This window comes from Sinocyclocheilus anshuiensis, unplaced genomic scaffold, assembly GCF_001515605.1.
Source record: "Sinocyclocheilus anshuiensis isolate Anshui unplaced genomic scaffold, SAMN03320099.WGS_v1.1 scaffold492, whole genome shotgun sequence".
Taxonomy (NCBI): Eukaryota; Metazoa; Chordata; class Actinopteri; order Cypriniformes; family Cyprinidae; genus Sinocyclocheilus; species Sinocyclocheilus anshuiensis.
This window is the reverse complement of record NW_015558605.1, coordinates 1,236,536-1,256,862: the sequence shown is the minus strand read 5'-3', so window position 1 is coordinate 1,256,862 and position 20,327 is coordinate 1,236,536. Positions and strand designations below refer to the sequence as shown.

General features: G+C 41.5%; 1 protein-coding gene and 1 long non-coding RNA gene across 3 annotated transcripts in view; one reads left to right on the top strand and one right to left on the bottom strand.

Moving 5' to 3' along the window:
- LOC107680187 (gastrula zinc finger protein XlCGF57.1-like) overlaps positions 1 to 20,327 on the top strand; it is a 964,523-nt gene that overhangs the window by 302,934 nt on the left and 641,262 nt on the right. The gene's annotated exons all lie outside the window — the stretch shown is intronic.
- The window catches only part of LOC107680208 (uncharacterized), a 64,166-nt gene continuing 57,471 nt past the window's right edge, over positions 13,633 to 20,327 (bottom strand). For both annotated transcript variants that reach the window (XR_001633123.1, XR_001633124.1), the window contains exon 4: positions 13,633 to 14,221. This is a non-coding gene — a long non-coding RNA (uncharacterized LOC107680208). The remainder of the gene's footprint in view (positions 14,222 to 20,327) is intronic.

Sequence of the window (20,327 nt, the reverse complement as noted above, 5' to 3'; positions counted from 1 at the left end):
TAAGCACTAATAAACAGCCAATATGTTAATAATAGGCATGCTATTAAGCAAGAATTGGTCCCTGTACTAAAGTGTTAGCCGCATTTCAAGTGAATGGTGCACAACAGAGAATGGTGCAATTTTCACTAAAATATACATATTAACACGCAGAATTATATTATATAGAGCTAGAGGAGAACTGGCCTCTTGGTGTATAACCTGGTTTCTTTCCAGGTTCTTTCTCTTCTCCATTATCCAACATCAAATAGAGTTTTTCGTTCCTTGACACAGTTGCCTTTGGCTTGCACACTACAGGACAAAAGATATGTTCTATTATGTATTATGTACAAGTATTATGGGACACTTAACAGTTAAACTCCTTAGGGGTTGCTGATTAACCACAGTCTTAATATGAATCATTTTAATCATGGCACTGATGCACAGTTATCAGGATTACAGGTCACACTTCATTTTAAGGTCCAATTTTCGCTATTAATTAACTAGTAACTATGACTCAACAAACTCCTAATTACTGCTTAGTAAGGTAGTTGTTAAGTTGAGGTATTGGGTAGGGCTGGGCAAAAAAAAAAAAAGATTTTTCGATTAATCTAAAACAAGATCTGATTAACGTGAGTCTTATCATTAGTCTTCTCCGCTAGATGTCACCCTTATTTACCTTGCGCGATGTTACAACAGAAAGCCTATCTTTCATTCAGCACTTATCATGGCCATACGCGTGATTCGCAAAGCTCAGGTAAAATGTAATACTATAAATCTGCAGAAGCATTTGATATCGCGCATAAGGCGCCATGATGTCCGCAATGAATGAATGGCGGATGGCGCGGCGCACTGTTTTGTTTAGCATGTGGTTCTTAATTTATTTTTATGAATTCACCATTTGTAAACTGATGTTTACTGTTCATTTTTTTAGAAATATCAATAGCATTTGCATTAAAACTATATTCACTGAATGTAATAAAAAAATCGAGAATCGAATTGAATCGAGAGCTTGCGAATCGAAATCGAATTGAATCGGGACATCTGAATCGATACCCAGCCCTAGTATTGGGTAGGATTAGCGATGTAGAATATGATCAGGCAGAATATGTGCTTAATAAGTACTAATAAACAGCCAATATGCTAGTAATATGCATGCTAATAAGAAAACTAGTTAATAGTGAGAATTGATTCCTAAGTGTTACCGGGTTATAATCCTCAATATCATAGCAAAACAAACTAGTAACTTCAAATAAAACTATTATATCTATACTCAACTTTACTCAAATACTTAAAGTATACTCACATACTCTAAAAAGATACGTAGTGTAGAGATAATCTCATCTGGTTGATTGTTTATATAATTTCTAAATGTAAACTATACTATTGCCCAGCTCTAAACATCATACTAATAAACGGCATATTCTAGTAATATGCATGCTAATAAGCAACTAGTTAACAGTGAGAATTGGTCCCTAAACTAACGTGTTACGAAACTCAATTAATTGACTTATTTGGGAATTGGTAGGGAGATCAACACTTAACAGAGAACAAGCTCAAAGATGTGCACAAACACATTCAGTGGTATTGGTAGCGACTACTGAAGTCATGATAGCCTGCTGCATCTTCCATTGAATCAGAAATTACAATCACAAAGTCTACACACGTCCATTAGTTCTACTTTGGCATTTTTAGTGCAGGCTTTATTTGTATAACATAGTTTTTTTCAGGATTTGTCTGAAATAACTGATAACAGTTTGAGATGGGTGGTTCTTGGCTTGAATTCAAAAGTGGATTTGAAAGTTGAAGTTCAAAGTGGACCAGACTGTTGTAATGCAAAATCTGGCTCTGTGAGACTAGCCTCAGTTAGTGTCCTAAGAACTATTTTGTACGTTCAAACTACACTCACAGAAAACACAGACAGCCTGTGCTCATCTGTGCCAGACGTTTGGAGAGCACATGCAGCAGGTTCCAGCAAACAAGCGAGATGTTTAAAACGAGCAGATACTGGAATGACAGACGCTATTAAAGACTTTGGACTGAGACCATTTGGCATGTGCAGCTTCTCATAAAAATGATCATTGCCTCTCTATAACCCCCCAAAGTGTCATTATGGCTGTTGTTGGTTTGCTAATGATCTGATATGCAGAGCGCTGGAGCGCTCTCAAACCCCATGACTTCACATTCACGGTCAGAGCGACCGCTGATGTAAGCACACAAACAAGCCCCGACAACGCCAGCACTGCTGTCACATTTTAGATGACCAATGGATCGCTTCCTGGTTTTACTGGTCCAGTGTGTCCCAGTACAAAACCCCTCACCTCTCCGAACCGATCTGTGGGTGAGAGCTGAGGAAAAACTCATCAAGCATTCCTCATTGGAAGAGCCACAGAGTGTGATGAAGAGACTTTTAGCGGGATTTTCCAACTTATCAAAATGCAGCTGAAGCCACTTTATGGGACTATACTGTAGCTGTTTTCACACTTGGTTTGATTGCTCGGTCCAAACATTTTGCATATCGTCCGCACACCTGATTCCCTCATGAGCTCGTTAGTAGAGGGCTCCATGCACTAAATGAGCCGTGTCAGATTAGTGAGATACTCAAAATGTGCAGCATAAGAATAGATTGAGAAACCCTGGTCTAGCGTGACAAAGGAGTTGTGTAAGAGGGGTTTATAAAAGGGATCTCCATAAATGGAGAAAATCCCCAGTGCAGACATTAAAAACAGCCAGTTCCCAAAGTATTACATACAAGTGGCTCAGTCTAGTCCAGGGGTGTTCAATCCTGCTCCTGGAGGGCCGGTGTCCAGTGTAGCTCCAACCAGCTCCAACACACTTCCCTGGAAGTTTCTAGTGAGTCTGATTACATTGAACAGTTGGTTTTTGTGTGAATAATTAGGATTGGAGCTAAATCTGCAGTATAGTGGGTTTGGACTCCCCTGGTCTAGTACTTTCTCAATGGACCATGTGTGCAGTCCCGTTCAGGGATAGCCCATCCTATAGGCCAGGGGTGTCCATACCTGCTCCTGGTGGGCCAATATCCTGCGGAGTTTAGCTCCAACACCTGGCGCAGTGGTTCCCAAACCTGGTCATGGAGGCCCCCCAACACAGCATGCTTTTGATGTCTCTCTTACCTGACACAGGCATTTGAGTTCATGGAGTCTCTACTAATGACTTGAGTTGAATCAAGTGTGTTTGATTGGGGAGACATCTAAAATGTGCAGTGTTGGGGGTTCTCCAGGACCAGGATTGGGAACCACTGGCCTGGAGGATTGTAGTGAGTCCGATGGCCTTGATTAGTTAAATCGGGTGTGTTTAGGGCAGGAGCTGAACTCTGCAGGACAGTGGCCCTCCAGAAAATAATTTGGACTCCCCTGGTCTAGTACTTTCTCAAGATGCCATTGGCGCTTTTCCACTGCGTGGTACGACTCGGCTCGGCACGGGGTTCACTTGGAACCCCAACCGAGGTGGTACTAAAAAAAGTACCAGGTACCAGGTACTGTACCCAGTGGAACCCCCCCAAAAGTGAACCGTACTGAGCCGTACCGTGCCGTACCATGCAGTGGAAAAGCGCCACATGTGTGCAGTCCCGTTCAGGTCTGGACCGTCTTATAGGTCATAGGTGTCCAAACCTGCTCCTGGTGGGCCAATATCCTGCGGAGTTTAGCTCCAACCTGCTCCAGCACACTTGCCTGGAATTTTCTAGTAATGCTGAAGAGCCTGATTAGCTGGTTCATGAGTGTTTAATTTGGGTTGGAGCTGAATTCTGCAGGACAGTGGCCCTCCAGGAGCAAGATTGGACACCCCTGGTTTAGGTGATACACAGTATTGGACCCAATGCGCCCCTTCCAACACAAGGACCCAGGAAGTGAGCAGTATTTTGACACAACTAAAACGTCCCATTAAATTGAGCAAGCAGGACCAATCTAGTTTGCTCATTTTCACATGAGGGGTTTAAATGAGCACAGGCTTTAACATTTAACACTCAAAACGCACCTTTCAATTGTGACATTAAGCAAAAGATGACAGAAAGATAACTAAAAAGAAAGAAAGCACTCACCACATGCTATAGAAGTGCTATTGATATTTTTATGTTCTGGGAATTTTTCACCGGTGGGGCTTATTTTCATTATATTGCTGAAGGTCCCACAAACCGGGCCTGGTCCTGCTCTATGGAAAATCACGCAGGCTGTCAAACTCAGTCATTGCAAGCCACCCACTCTCCTCCACCACTTAACGTCCCAATTTAACATGTCCCTACAGCCCCCTCTGATCGGAACATGTCTCTGCATACAGACAGCTAAAAAAACACATTCATATTCATAGCAGCAGGGTGAATGAAATCTTTATTACGGAGAACCATTTTGTCAATCCCAACTGGCATGTCACACCATGGGCCAGCGGACTTCTTGGCTACTTAGTTTGCATCATGTACCGCACATCTGTGAGGATACACCTCTGCCATTCAACGCCACACGTCTCCCCAGCGTCTGGACAATATCCACAGCAATCTCCCCCTCCAAATCAAACTGCCTATATTAAGCGAATATTTGTGTCTGCGCAGAGGAAATCATCCCTGGAGAGCAGGTTAGCGCAATTATACTGTTATTATAGCAAATGGATTTGCTGAGTCGTGTCCAGCGAGGCACAGAGACTCACGTTATGTTTATGGACTCTAATGGAGTGGGTTAAAAAATGATTCGTAATGTTGAGTTTAGCAAAATTAGTCTGCTTAGGTTATATTCCATGAAAGTGCCACATTTGTACAAAAAAAAAATATATATATCTATATAATTTCACACACAGATTCGCCTCCCCTCTAGATCCAATTTCCCATATGAATGGATCTCTTTGGCAGAGGATGAAAATTGTGTCTAGTCCAGCCAGAATCCATTCCCATGGTGCTTTTGTAGGTTCAGCGCAAAGAGGCATTTTACTTGTAATGCCCTGGACATGCAATAATAATTTCTTAAAAGAAAACCTGAGCAAAATGCTTCTTGGTTTGTATGGATGGCATCTGTGACATGCTGTCTCTCAGTTTGCAAGAACAGTTACAATGCAATTACAATGAAAGGTTATCAACGTCATTGCAAATAACAAACGTTCAAAATATTGAAAATCACACAGTTCTAAAAGTGAAATGACTAGATATGTTATATATAACCATATGTATTTTTTTACCTTGCTTTGATACGGTTAGTGTTGAATCTTAATATAATCATATTTTCACAACTTGATTCCAAAGTATAAAGATCATAAACACCATAGATGCTATTTTAAGGACCACCACCAGTAGATTAACTTTGACGGATTTTTAATTACACCCAATCATTTACAAGCTTACAGCTTTGAAAAATACCAATTTTGTATTAATGTGTATTTGTATTATGATAATTCATCAATTCTTTCCGATTCATATACTATATAGTATTGTAATATTGTAATTCATATACTATCGTACTGTAATATTACAAATTTATGAGTTTATGAATAAATCACAATATTTGTTTGCAATTACTCAGCAAACATCATGCTTTACGCGGAGATACAAAAAAAAAATCCGTAAAATATCTATCTTTTTTTTTTTTTCGCATAACAAAGTGTTCAAACTGTTGAGCATGACAGAAAGGATGTTGAAATGAAAGAGAGTTGAAACAGAATCAGAATGGTCCAGGAATATGAACACCCACTTGTTTTAGTGCAAGTATAAAATTGGCATACAGTAACATTTCACTTTTTCACATCTCACTTTCATTTCTCTTTGAACTGTCACTACAGAGAGGATGTGTTTCCTTCCTGTATTTCAGGAGCTGTTCTGAGGCCAAAACAACTTATACATAAGCACACTGAATACACATACATATATATATATATATATATACACACACACACATGACAGAGCTAAAACAGAGGGCAGGCTAGATTGGCAGTGGCACAGAGCCATGTATTGTGTTCCAGACCTGCCCATCTTCATAATGAGCTGTCAGAGGAGCAATATCCGTTTCAAGCTGTCATTCTCATATCATTTGATACGAGGTGGAATTTATTTTTACACAGGGATGAGATGAGATTAAAAACATAGAGCAGAATAATGATGATGAAACATGCAGCATATCTCAGATTTCTAATAAGAAGCAAGTGGTTTAAATTACAAGAGAGGGGCTATAAACAGGGTGATTTTAGAGCCTGCTGATAACAATCGGGCAGCGTCAACTTTCTGGGCAAAATTTCAAGTAGGTTGCACTGAAGGACAAAGAGGTCTTTGAACATGAGTAGAGAGAGAAAAATCCCTTAGTCGTCATTATTTTAATCAGCCTGCGCTCCCAGATTAAACACCAAATTGGGACTGATCTGAAAGTACAAGGCAGGATGCACAGCAGTACACAGATATTTTTGACATCTCAAGATTATTATAGAAATAAGTGGGTCACGTTTAGGGACTAGTTCTCACTACTGACTAACTATTAACTATGAATTTTGCCTCAAACTCCTAATAGCTGCTTATTAATAGTTAGTAAGGTAGTTGTTAAGTTTAGGTATTGAGTCGGGGTAAGGGATCTAAAGTATGGTCATGCAGAATAAGGCATTAATATGTGTTTTATAAACAGTCAGTATGCTAGTAATATGCAAGCAACTAGTTAAAAGGTCTAAAATGTGAGAAAAATCTGATTCATCAATAATAAAACCTCTTCATTTGAAGCTTAAATGTTTGTAATTGTTTTTAGACCAATATAAATTGTGCCCATGTATTAAATTCTTTACCAAAAAAAGATAAAGTGGATATGTTGGAGTGAATAGAGAATGAAAAACAGCCAAAAAATAGCCAAACATATATAGAAATTCCATAAATATGGTTTAAAGACCTTCCCAGAATGCACTTCATGATGTTATCGGAGAGAAGCCCAGTGTGTGCAGAGCAGGAACTAAGCTAACATGTAAGAATGCCTTGGAAAATAAAAGGAATTTTTATTTGTGTTCCATTTCTATAAAGACATATTGGGTTCTAATAAAGAATACATATGTGTGGCACATGTAGATGTTTTAATCAAAATCTACCAGACACGGGCTAAAAAGTTTAATGTGCACTTCCTGCATCTGACCATTAAATGCAGGTAATGTCACTTGAAAGTCAACATTCCTCTGCATGCAAACATGCCTAAAACACCAAGCATAGCACTGAGCCATTAGCGCTTGCTTTTCCTTGAGTGCATGACCTGATGGCTCAGTTCAATATGTGTGAAAAAGAAGGAAAAACAGCTCAATCAGGCATCCATCACCATCTGCAAACATGACCGCTGTTTACCCAGATAAGAGGATGGCTATCGACCCACTGGCCGACCCTGACACCGTTTATCAGGGCACAGGGAGCAACCGTGGGAGCCAGAGAGCGTACCCACGACCCCAGGCGAAGCGGAGCCCAGCATCCGTGTCCTTAACCTGGCTAGCGTGTCACCTAGCTGTCCCTGATTGATAGATGGTTTCCTCACCTCCCCGTCAGCCCACCACACCGCCTGCTGAAATTCAAGTGCTGCCTGTAAAAAAGACCTGAGAGTGTCCCAGGGTCAGTAGGTCAGAGAGTTCCTCATGACCGGCGGCTCCTTTAGAAGCACTGAACAGACCTGAAACTGCTAGCCTGACACGTACACCAGCCTCGGTGCATGCGCCTCGCCGCGTAATCCATTCACTCAAAAACATGACCGGCCTGATAGCATCTGTCAGATACCAGCATACACGCTAAAGACAATCCCTCATGCAGGGCCTCGTTCATTCATTCAGCTCCAGCCTGCAGCTCAGGTGAAATGGTTTGTATCTGAAGTAGACGGAGGTTGTTAAGATACTTTATCAGAGCGGGCCTGAGCTCAACAATAATCACAAACCACACCTGAATGGAGTGAAACCAGCTATCTAATCTACAGCAGAGAAAGCAAAGGTGAGTCAGTGCTTAAAACTAAATTACGTAAAATATTGTATGTGCTATGAGACAGTTCAGGAATAATCATGCAGCGTTGTTACATTTTTGAAAATCTGCTGATCTGTGACAATTGTTCATAGCCTCCCAACTGAACCTGTATTATATCAAGACACTGATTCGACTTCCTGGACCATGAACAGCTTTTGACCTCAGGAGGTTCTTCCTCAGACGACGGGTAAAAACCACAGGTACACTCTAAAACATAAAGGTTCTTTAATTGGCATCTATAGTTCCATGAAGAACATCCATGGAACCACAAAATGTTCTTTATAGTGGAAAAGGGTAAGAGAAGCGGGCGGTTCTTTTATGAACTGAAAGGTTCTTTGGGGAACCTAAAATGGATCTATTATGGAACATCTCCGCGAAAAAAACTCCTTTTGGAACCTTTAAGTCCATTGCACACTGAGTCCGACATTTTCATCCGAAATTTTCGCACGTTGAAAATAAATACGACTTCACGTTGTCCATCACGTTTACACACTGCCTCCGAAACTTTCGTCCATCATAAAAAAATTCTGATCGGGTTTGATTTTCTGCGTTTTTCGCATCTGTAGCATGCATTTTGAGAGGTCTTTTGACAATTCAGAGCCACCGTACAAGCGAACGCCAAAATCCAGAATGGCGATTGTCAAGTTGATCCACTTCGTCTCGCAGCACAAAGCACAGCAAAGGTCCTTGCACACTGAGTTCACAGAAATTGGTTGTGGTCTTTTTAACATGTGGCTCTAGTATCACTAGCAAAGCATCAAACTGAGCCACTGACATCCTGAAGTAAACTTTGAATCGCCCGTGATAATCCCGCTGCTCCTTAATAAGGAGGGGGAACTCTCCTTCCTCTCTTCATCTCAGGATTGGATGGACCCAATATTTCCTTTCTTTTTCTCTTTTTAAGAAGCGAGAGGACAACAAAATCATCCTCACTGCTTGAAGACTCCATTTAGCACTGTTTTGCAAATTTTTTCGCAACGGATTAATTAATACGCATCGGACTCAGTGTGCAAGGTTTCTGTGCATGATGAATTTTTAGGATGACGAATACGAAAAAACGCATACGTAAATTTCGGACTCAGTGTGCAAGGACCTTTACGTTTAAGAGAATGCCACTGAATTACAGGTCAGTTCTTCTGACTTCAAAATAATACTTTTAGTAACAGAGATGTGAAACTGGATCACTAAATGGTTTAAATTTAAATACAAAATACTTGGAATCTTCTTTGATTGGACAAGCAGATAAAAGAAGATACAAAGGAACATGGTAATTTCACTCTTGATATCCTTCTGTTGTGGCCAGTGCTGCAGAAAAAGGGGGGACAACTGGACCGTCCGTCCAGGGCCCAGGCATTGGGAGGACTGGACTGGATCAAGGAGGGGACGCCCAGAAAGTGAACATGATTTCAACCGATGGGGACTCCCCTGGGAAGCCACCGTGCCAGGTGGAACGTGATGAAGGATTTGTACCGAGCTTATGTGGCTCTACTTGCGGTCTCAAGCCTATTCGCCAATCGCAGGTGTGCTCTCAATAATCCTGGAGAGTGCCTGCACTCCTAGCCGCACCAAACAGGAGTGCCATCTTTGAGTTTGAGCACCCAGATTTAAGGTCTTCCAAGTTTCCCCTGCCTCCATCGGTCCTCCCAAAGCTCCCCTCCCCCTCCCCTTCTCGCTGTATTGATGGAGATAATTACTGCTGAATGGAATTCCAGATTCCCATGGATGTCAGTCTAGCCGCTGGCCGCCGCACTGCATCCCCCCACCCTACCCTACCCTACACAACCCTACCCCACCTCCCTCGCTGTGAATGAGAAAGAAACAGAAAGCATGGGATGAGTTTTAAACATCCAACTCTTAACACATTTCTTCTGGCATGTTTTTGCTGCTTAGCTTTGAGGAATTATGTAATAAATGATCAGGCATCCACATAGGTCAGCAATAGTGAAGCATGCCATCTATACGGTCTTTCAGTTGGTCATTATCCCAAAGTAATCCCAGACAAGGGTGATCAGGACCCCGATGCAAATCGGATTATATTTACCAAATAAATAAATGACTTCAGTCAAAATGAACAGCGGTTTCACGTCAATACCAAGTACTTTAGCCAGACCTGTAATGATCGGGGCCCCGGACCGCATCTGTTTTATGAAGAATACGTGCACAGTGATGAAGCAAGAGATTTCTATTAAAGGTCAGCAGATTGAGGGACTGCTTTGGAAAGTTTTCTCATGCTCACAGAGAGAGCGATCCAGCTCAGCGGTGTGGTTCATATTCCCGTACACCCACACACCCTCCACCAGCCAGCAGTAACCGATATATGTGCGGCCCATCCAAACTGGCAGGCCTCCGCCCGCAGCGGCCCAGCCCAACGCCCACGGCCCGCGCTGCCAAACGCCCAGAGCCACACAGCGACACAGAGATCAGTGCTCTCCTGACAAGCAAGAAGTCTTGGCTAACGTCTGCCCTGGGCGTTAGTAATGAGTCCACTTAATAAGCCTATTAAAAGGAATAAATCACAGGAGCATACAGATGTGAAAAGAGTACTGGCTGAACATCCGTCACAGTGGCACCAGGAGATGTGTCCAAGGTGTCTTGCGTCCTCGGTTCAGGTATCGGATGAAAGACGGGAAAGTGCGAATGAATGGTGGAATGTCTTCAACAGTCTGTCTCTGGGCATATCTGTGAGGTCACAGGAATATTGTACAGTCATGAAATAAAGCTTCAACTGGCGCTGGGACCGGAGTAATTGTGGACTTTTTTTTCTATCCTGCTGTCATTCTTTGGGAGGCGGGAGCGTTTTGAGGAAATGGTTTGGATGGAGCTTAAAGCGTGCTGTGCGAGCATTCACATGCAGCAAGGTTTGGCACCGGGCCCCGTTTAAGCTTCAGCCTCAAATTATTCTCATTAACGGCTCCTCCAAGGGGAAATGGCCATTTGTCACAGGAATATTGTACAGTCATGAAATAAAGCTTCAACTGGCGCTGGGACCGGAGTAATTGTGGACTTTTTTTTCTATCCTGCTGTCATTCTTTGGGAGGCGGGAGCGTTTTGAGGAAATGGTTTGGATGGAGCTTAAAGCGTGCTGTGCGAGCATTCACATGCAGCGAGGTTTGGCACCGGGCCCCGTTTAAGCTTCAGCCTCAAATTATTCTCATTAACGGCTCCTCCAACGGGAAATGGCCATTTGTATGTGTGTGATACTTGTACCTACGAGGCTGTTGGGGTTTTGGAGCTACACCAATGAGAAAAATACATTTCATTGCACGAGGTCAGAGGTCCCCAGCTGGAAAACCCACGGATAGGTCTTGGCCAACAGAGCCTCCGAAGGCCTGGAAGGCTATTGCCGAAGAACAAATGGGAATTTAGACATTGACGTCACATGCTTCTGACAGCGAGACAAACAGCTCATAATCAAGGTCTCCTTATGTAACCGGTGTAAAGTGATTAACCAGCAACCTTTATCACACTGAATTGGTTTCAACTGCTCCCTCACGTCACTTCAAACCCGTGGAGCAGATTGAAACTCAAGTCGTTATCTGTAGAAAAGCTCAAATCCCATATCCCATGCTGGTGCACTGTAATCGATCATAACACATGTAAAAAAACAATAATGTTTGGCATCTAGTCGTGCCCTATTTGAACCGAAAGTAGAATTGGAGAGCTGCAGAAGGGAAGCTTTCATAAAGTGCTTTTGTGTAACTTTAATGGTACTTTTAAGAAGTTCTATTGTTCTTTTTGCAGATTGACAGCTGTGGTCACTGTCTACAGTGACTATGGAAATGAGCGAAAGCAAGTCACGCAGATTTTGAATGACGGGGTCAGTACATGAAGACAGCTCTTTCATATTTGGACGAAGTGTTGCTTTAAATGGCAAGACAGGGAAAAAAAAAAGATCTTGCCGAAAAGGGAGCCGCAGTTGAGCGAGGTCTGGAGATTTACGGGTGTGACTTAGGGATTTAATTCCTGTCATGCGATTGGACGGAGTCAAGAGGAAACAAAGAAACACAGGGAGGTGGTGCTGGAGGACTGAGAAAATTCCCTTTGGCACAAGCTTCTGTAATTAATTCAGGAAAAATTCATTGGGCTTCTCCCAACACACAGCTCCTTTAATCACTTCATATCCTCCAAGAGACACGCATCAACCCCCCGTCCACTGACCGACGGCCACTTCCATTTATTTATTCGCCTCCTCAGAAGTTGCACGCTACACATTCGTGGCTGACTAGGAAGTGTGAAGCACCGTACAAACGTGTGGACGGCCCATGTGAAAGCTCCTGCAGCAGTGGGGGTGTAGGGGTGTCGGGGGTCGGATGTGCCCTCCCTCACTGTTTCCCAGGACTGTTTACCACAAAATGCCGCCATCTCTGCCCGCACTCATTAACACCAGCCAAACGGACGGATGCCAGAGGAGGAGGTGTGGGGGGGCATGATGTCATTGTGGGGCACGCTGGGGGCCAATCAAAGCCTGAGAAAATTATGTCAACCTTTGTTGAGTTTGTCCATTCAACGCTATAGAAGTGCAGTGAATTGAGATTGGCGGAGAGGTCATTTTCTCTGCGTGTGAGAAAAAAAGAGAAAAAAAAGAAAGGCGAGCGAGAAGGGGAAAGCATTGTGGTCATGCTAATGGTGCTGAGCGGAGATAGCCATAAAGATGTCATGAAATTTAATTGCCAAAACATCAGCACGGCCATTGTTCGGAAACCCACGGCAGGACCTTTTACTGGCTACTTACGAAGACTTTGATGAACTTTGTGGACGTGAAAATGTCGAAATGCTTCTGCATGTGCGCTCTTCAACAAATATAACCCACAAACAATATTTCTTGCCCTGTGGCACCCCGCTGGGCTCGTAACTTCAGCAGACGGGTGTTATTGAGCCCTGCTTCTGGCCAACGTTGAACGACACTTGAATAGGAAATTATCATGGAGGGAATCCATAAGATTTGACTGGATACACAATATGCAATCCATCTCTGTCTGGCACATACGCAAAAACAAAGCTGAATCTCACAAAGAAAGGCCATTTTGAATCATTTAAGAAGGCTATATTACCATTTTTACATCCTTTTTCGATGAGCTTGAAGAATATTTGTCTTTAAATTAGGTAATTATTCTTTTATTATTGTAATATGCATTCGTTTTCTTCAAGTTTCGACAAGTTTTCACCCATAAACACATGGAAAATGAGACGCAGTAAGGTTGTTCCCTTGAAATTCAGTCAAGAGCAATTCATGACTGTCTTTCCTCAGCATTTTCGATCTGTGCAAAAAGAAATTACAGATAAATTCAATTCCATCCTAACAGGTACTGAGCATTTCCGCCACATGACCAGGAAGAAAGGCCAGCGCTGCTGTCGCTGCTCACCAGTGAAATCATGCGCAGATACGACATGACTTGTTTAAGGTTAATGAAGCTCAATAAATCTGCAGCAGACAGCGGGTAAACGGGATGTCTGCCACACACATATATTGATTGCAGTAAGTCAATGTCAGATAAGACTAACATTACTAATTAGTCAATGTTTATACTTTGTGAGCCGGTTTTGAGCCGCTGTTTGCATGTAAAGATGTTGATAGTCTTGAGAACAGTATTCCAGGGGGATTTCCAACTGGGATGTTATTACAAATGTATAATAAATATAATTATAAAAACTTTGTTTTTATTAACTTTTAATGTTGTGTGCGTCACCACCAGTTTAGATTTTTTAACATCATGACATGATAGATTTAGCTTCAATCCACTTTTTTTTTTAAGCAAAAATTCAGGACAATTAAAAAAAATAATATCATAGCAATTATACACACATGTATGTAAACAATATTTATGTATTAAAAGGAAGCAATATTGTACAAGAGGATGCATTAGATTGTGATATACTGTAGTCATTTACAACATAGCACAACATAAAGTGCCTTATTTCTTTATAAAACAACATTTCTATATTATTCAGTAGGGCATCTATGGGTGGAGTGAACAAGAGTTTCAACAGCATTAACTACTGTATGTGTATTGTATATTTTAGCATGACTGGAACAGCGTACTGACCAATCAGTGGAACAGCGTACTGACCAATCAGTAGAAAACAAATGACGTAAAGTAGAAAACAGTCCGAGTAATCCAGTATCTGCAATCAAAGCATGGCAAACAGAAACAGCAGATGCTGTGACGTGTAGTCCACACAACTGAAATCCATTTATGAAATGAGCATCTCCAGATATCTCTTGACCAATCCATGATGTGGAGAAACCAGCTGTCACACTCACCCACAGGTCTGCTCAGACACTACCTGTAAAAACAAGCAAAAAACATGTTCAGACTCACTTAACACGGACACATTTGCAGCTTGAAGAGTCTCAGAGATTAATGAAACATAACAAATAAAGAGACAGAGAGAGGGAGCGAACTGAATCAAAGGTCAAAATCGAATACAAACAATGAGAACTTTTTGTATTCATTCTGGAAACACTTTCAAATCCAAATTCTTTGACTCCACTTTGAATCCAGAATAGAAAGCATCTCCTCCATGTTGTAAGTGCTATATTTTATAGAAGTTCACATACAGAAACGGTTAACTCAAACAGAAATCTAGACATCAAAACAGTTTATAGAGTCAATGGGATTGCCTATGTGAAAGAATGTACAAGACCTTCCAAGATCAGATATTTAAAATATGCTTGGACGCATGTAAAACCCACAGACTAAACTCCATGGGACGCACTGACATACAGAAAACAGCCACTGGCATTATGAGCCTGTTAATATTACAGTACGATTTTACTGCTTTACACTGCCCACTATAGATGCTGCAGCTTTTTTTTTTTGCTCACATGTGACTCAGATCTAGTTTTCTCATGACAGTGTGAACAGCACATATCACATGGAATCTGATCTTCTCGATTCCGATTTGCGCCACTTCCGTATGTGGTGCTAAATCCGATACAGGTCAGATGTTTTGCAATGCAACCGCAGTCATATCGGAATTCATTCGGCCTTTACGTCACTCTAGATCAACATTCGTCACGATTCTGCGCTCGTGGGAGTCACTTCCAAGATTTTACATACCCAAAGTTATCGAGACAGTTGCGAAAGGTGGTCAGTGGAAGTACAGTGATGTGTCAGAGCTCATATATACAAGCAAAGCATGAGGGCTCGTTCAATTCAATTTTTGTCTTTATTTTTCTTATTGCCTGTGCATAATTTTTCTGGCTTCTATATAACAACGTGCTATGCAAGTGTTGCCAAGTCCATAGTTTTCACTGGGAATTGGGCTACTTTTTCACTGTTGCCACGGGTTGTTTTTCAATGCGATATAGGTGTTTACCCCCCCGGAATGCGATTGGGCTAGTTTTGGACTAGTTTTGAGAAGAAATTGGGCGGATTTTGTTGTGAGAACCTGGCAACCCTGTTTGCATCATGCTTTTGCGCGTGCGGGTCAGTTCAGAACCATGATCTGTTCACACTGGAAATCTGGTGTTGGCCACATTTAAAACAACAATGTAGGGCTCTATGAAATCCCAAATTCCGTTTTAATTTTTCAGGATTCCGATTTTTCTGTTTTCTTGACTCTGACTACATTTTATTAATAAAAAAAGCATGTCTAATTAATTCAAATGATGAAACGTACAATTTAACAATAATTTATTAAAAGTTAAACATTTTGATTTTTAAGGTCCTATGAAATGTTTTTTTTTTTTTAGCTTTATTTTTTACCAAATTGATTGACTAACCAAATTATTATTTTGACGGGTTGTTGTAAAGTTAAGTTTCTCATTAAGTTTCATATGATATGATGATAGTTTTTAGTCAAAAGAAACGGTCAAATGCTCATGAAGTGACTCTCAGAGCAGTTCTAGAGATCATGTTCATGTGTTCACTCGTATATTGAGGCGGCAGAAGCTGAAAACACCGCATGTGTAGTAAACGAAACCGCGCGTCTGCACCATTCATTCACACAGAGACGCGCAGAACTTGCAGGATTCATATTTAAATATTTTTTTGCATCTTAATATTCACCGACACTTTCTATATCGCAGTTTGATTTAAGTGTACTGACCTACTTTTGATTTATTCATCCAAAATTTGGCAAATTCCGTGACATTCCGCGTTATACGGTAAATTCCATTTTTATGACTGGATTCCGCGATTCCGTCCACGTTTCCCGCATCGCGGAAATCATAGTGAACACAACAATGTGACAATGTGAACAGCTATACAAAAAAACAGATCTGAGCAAAAGTCAGGATTGAGCACTAAGGCTCGCAAGTGTGAACGTAGCCTTAGGGTGCGTTCACACTTGTAGTTCGGTTCATTTGGTTCATTTAGTCCGGACCAAAAAGGAAAATAATACATTTGGTCCTGGTCCGCTTAGTGTTCACATTGGCATTTTTGACAGCGAACCTAAAGGCATAGTGATTCGTTCACAACCTGATTGGTTGGGTTGAATGACGTATATATATCGTGATGGAACTCACCGAACACCCCAAACAAAAGGTGCATTAGACTTAAAGCGGCGCTGCGGGTGTATGATATCAAACCACTCATTAACCGATCAGTCTCCTCAGCGCCGCTTCGTTTAGAAGTATTTGGTCCGTGTTGCGTTCATATTTCATTCGAACCACACCAGAGTTCATTTGGAAGCGGACCGAGACCCATCTTTTCAGCTGTCTCGGTCCACTTGTTTGGTGCGCACCAGGGCTCGGATGGCAGCGTTCACACTTACTCAAACGAACCGCACCAACAGAGCAATCGCACCAGGGTTCGTTTCAATCGAACCAAACATGACAAGTGTGAACGCACCCTTAGAGGAAGCTCTGATGTCAGCCGGCCCTGCATGAGGTGACTTCATCGCTTGTGTTTGAGGTGGCAACCCCAAACAAAAACACCTCCGCCATGACATCACTGTTGTTGCTGCACTGCTTGCGTTGCCATAGAGGTGATGCGCGAGGGTCTGTGAGCCGCGCTGCTGGGGGTGTGCTGTCTGCGCAGACCTGTGAGGAGTCACGTTTCACCTCTGCCTGTCTGGGCCTCGCGCCTGAACCAGGCTCAAACCCGTCTGCCTGCCTGGGGCCAGGGCTTATCAGTCCATCAGATCCTCAGTCTGTCTCCTGGCAGTCCACATACTTCACTCCACAGCTCACGGCCAGACCCTCAGCGGCACCCATCACAAATGCTGTGTGAACTATCATCAACGTCTCATAATCAAGCTCTCCATCAGGCCACACACACACAGCTGGGCAATCACAGCATATCCGCTTACCATCTGATATCTGTGTCTCACAGTGGCGGCTTGCCTTACGTAAATCAATGTGAAAGCTCTGTGTTACATGTGCATGTCGAACACGTCTAACCTCAGCGACTGACAACATGTCCGGCTCACGTTACACTCCGAGAAATCAAAAGAAAATCCAACCTGTTTTTAGGGTCACTGGGTCGGTGGAATGCTGACATTATTTTTATTCACAACGCACATAACATCAGATTCACCTGACGGGCAATTTTGAATTCCCAGCTCTTCATTTGGTGGTGCGTTTAATTCTATGGCGTACACTATATTAAAACGCTCGTCTGGTCTTGTCTGGACACGCAAGCTTCCCGTTTAACTGACTCCGGTTACTATCTGTGTTGTTGCACGACAGCTCAAGTTCACTGTTTCCCACACATCTGTAGTACGAGGATCATACGTTGCGTTATTACAGTTACACCATTAAAAGTGTCTAAAAAAATTAAAGTGGGGGGGAAAAAAAACGGAATCCAGAATTTTTTTTTTTTTAAATAAAATGGAATTTGGGAAAAAATAAAAGAATTCCATAAGGCCCTAAAAGAGACATTGCAACATTGCTCTCTGGGAGAGACTCTTTTATTCCATACGTACACAGAATGATCATTTTCACTTTTCGGCTTTTCACTCCTATAACTTTCATAACTGCATTGTCTTAATCAACTGATTATATTCAAAACCTGTAATACTCCAGAGCTATATATAAATAAAGACAGCAGAATGTGAGCCACACACACCCCTCAGCTGACTGCTGTACAACGAAACTAACATGACGTACGTGTATATAAAGAATTAAAAAAAGAGCCAGAGCTTCTCCACCCTGCTAAACATCAACACACTAGCAGAACAGAGGCATATGGACGAGGGCCCGCTCCACAAAGGGTATGATTTCATATCATTTCTGATGGTCCAATAGTTCAAAATAAGGCTCTTGTGAAGAGAGACGTATAAACAAAAAGATGCAGTGCACAGAAAGCCAGAGTATAATCCAGCCGCTGTTATAAACAGCTAATGTACTGCTGCGTCTTTTCCAGTCAAAGCCGTTCTGAGAGAAAGCACTGCAGAGGGTCAGTTAGTTCATTTTGACACCAGCATGAACTCGTGCTCAAACACATGGACATGTCAGATACACTATAGTGTAAATCAGATGTGATCTCTACACACACACGCCTGCTTCACACTAACCACATTTAACCTCACAAACTGTGTTTCTTACACCTCTTTCTATCTTAGTTTAATCACTCACAGCATCTAATCATGTTATTAGAGGTGTTTGCTAAGACAAGTATTGGTAACGGACTGTGCGCTAAATATACTGCAGAAAATATCTTCTTCAAAATACATGTTGTTTAAACATGCCAAACTATATTAGAAAATGTACTTCAGGGGGCAAGACAGTACATTTCCAGTTTTGAGCGAATGCAAACTGTATTTTTACAATGTATTTTTATTTGGACAAAATAATTATACATTTACATTGGGGGGAAAAAAGGATATTTATAAAAATATATTTGAACACCAATATTAGCTATACATTTTTTTGTATATTTATCTTTTTTTTTTTTTTTACAATCTGAAAATATATTACTAAATAAATTAGTGCTGTCAAACGATTAATCGCGATTAATCGCATCCAAAATAAAAGTTTTTTTTTTTTGTAATATATGTGTGTGTATTGTGTATATTTATTTTGTATATATAAAGATACACACATACAGTATATATTTTGAAAATATTTACAAGTATTTACATGTTTATATTTATATTAATATAATTTATATTATATATAAATATATTTAATATATAAATAATTCATTTTTCTTATATGTACTGTATATGCATGTGTGTGTATTTATATATACATAATAAATACACACAGTACACACATATTGTGTAAACAAAAACTTTTATTTTGGATGCGATTAATCGTTTGACAGCACCAAAATAAATACATAAATAAATACCCTATGATCATTAGCGGCGACTTTGGTACGGACAAGCGCTTGCAAGCAAGCACACAAAAATCTAGTGAAATAATCTAATAGCAGTTTTAATTCTGAAAGCCAGCCATAAGCAACTGATTATTCAGATTTTGTGAGTAAACAGGATGTGATTTCCTGCCATATCTGATGTGGGGTTCTGTCCCAGAGCACAAGTTTAGAATATAAACGCTTTGGATTTCGTCAGACTTTAATAAAAGTACATTACTTCATCTGGCATCATGTGACATGTTTCCTGATTTCCGGCGCTCAAATGCAAGTGTGTGTGTGTGTGTGTGTGTGTGTGTGTGTGTGTGTGTGACTCAGTCCTGATTTGATCTTTAGTGGCGGTGGATGTTTGAAAGCATCTTCTCTCCTGCAGGCCGGTAGAACTCGATGTGCAGGAGGACATGCTGGTGGAAGCGTGCTAATCACACACAGACACGGGAAACAAAACCACAGACCTGCGGGCGACTTCATTAAACCTGCTCTGATTAACAACCAATAGAGAGACTCAGTCAGAGCCTGTGGCGCAAACACGATAACATCAGCTCGATCCGAATCACCTACAATTTACTTGCTAAACTAAGAAGTAACTCAAAGTCCATTTTTTACTTTCTGCATTACTACACATCGTTAAAAACAAAGCTTGCACACTGCCGATGCAGACAGTAAAGCACAGAGTTCCCAATACATTCTACTGAGTAAATGTGATTTAAGGTCAGGTTAAGTAAGTGTTCATTCCAGCAGTAGCCAGGCTCACAGGCTCAGTGAAGGTCAGAGGGTCGGTCACAGAGACCGCTCTGAACGCAGCGTGACCCTCAGCAGGTGATATGTGAGCAGTCGTCTCTCCGATAAGACCCCTGTCAATGACAGAGTGCCGGAAAGGAAAAGAGAGCCGGAGCCCCTCTGCCAGCTCTGTCCAACCTCAGCTGAAAGAAGCAACATCTAAGAGGTTTCAGATAGCCATTTTCTATCATAAAATGGTTATTGCATGCTAAATACTCGGTTATTTAAACCAAATTTTCTTTGAGATCTCCTCATGAAAACTAAGTTTAATAGTTGGCTTCTTTAGGTGCTGCGCAATTATTTACACGATGGCTTTGGTTGAACAGGTGCTTCGTGTCAAAAACGTT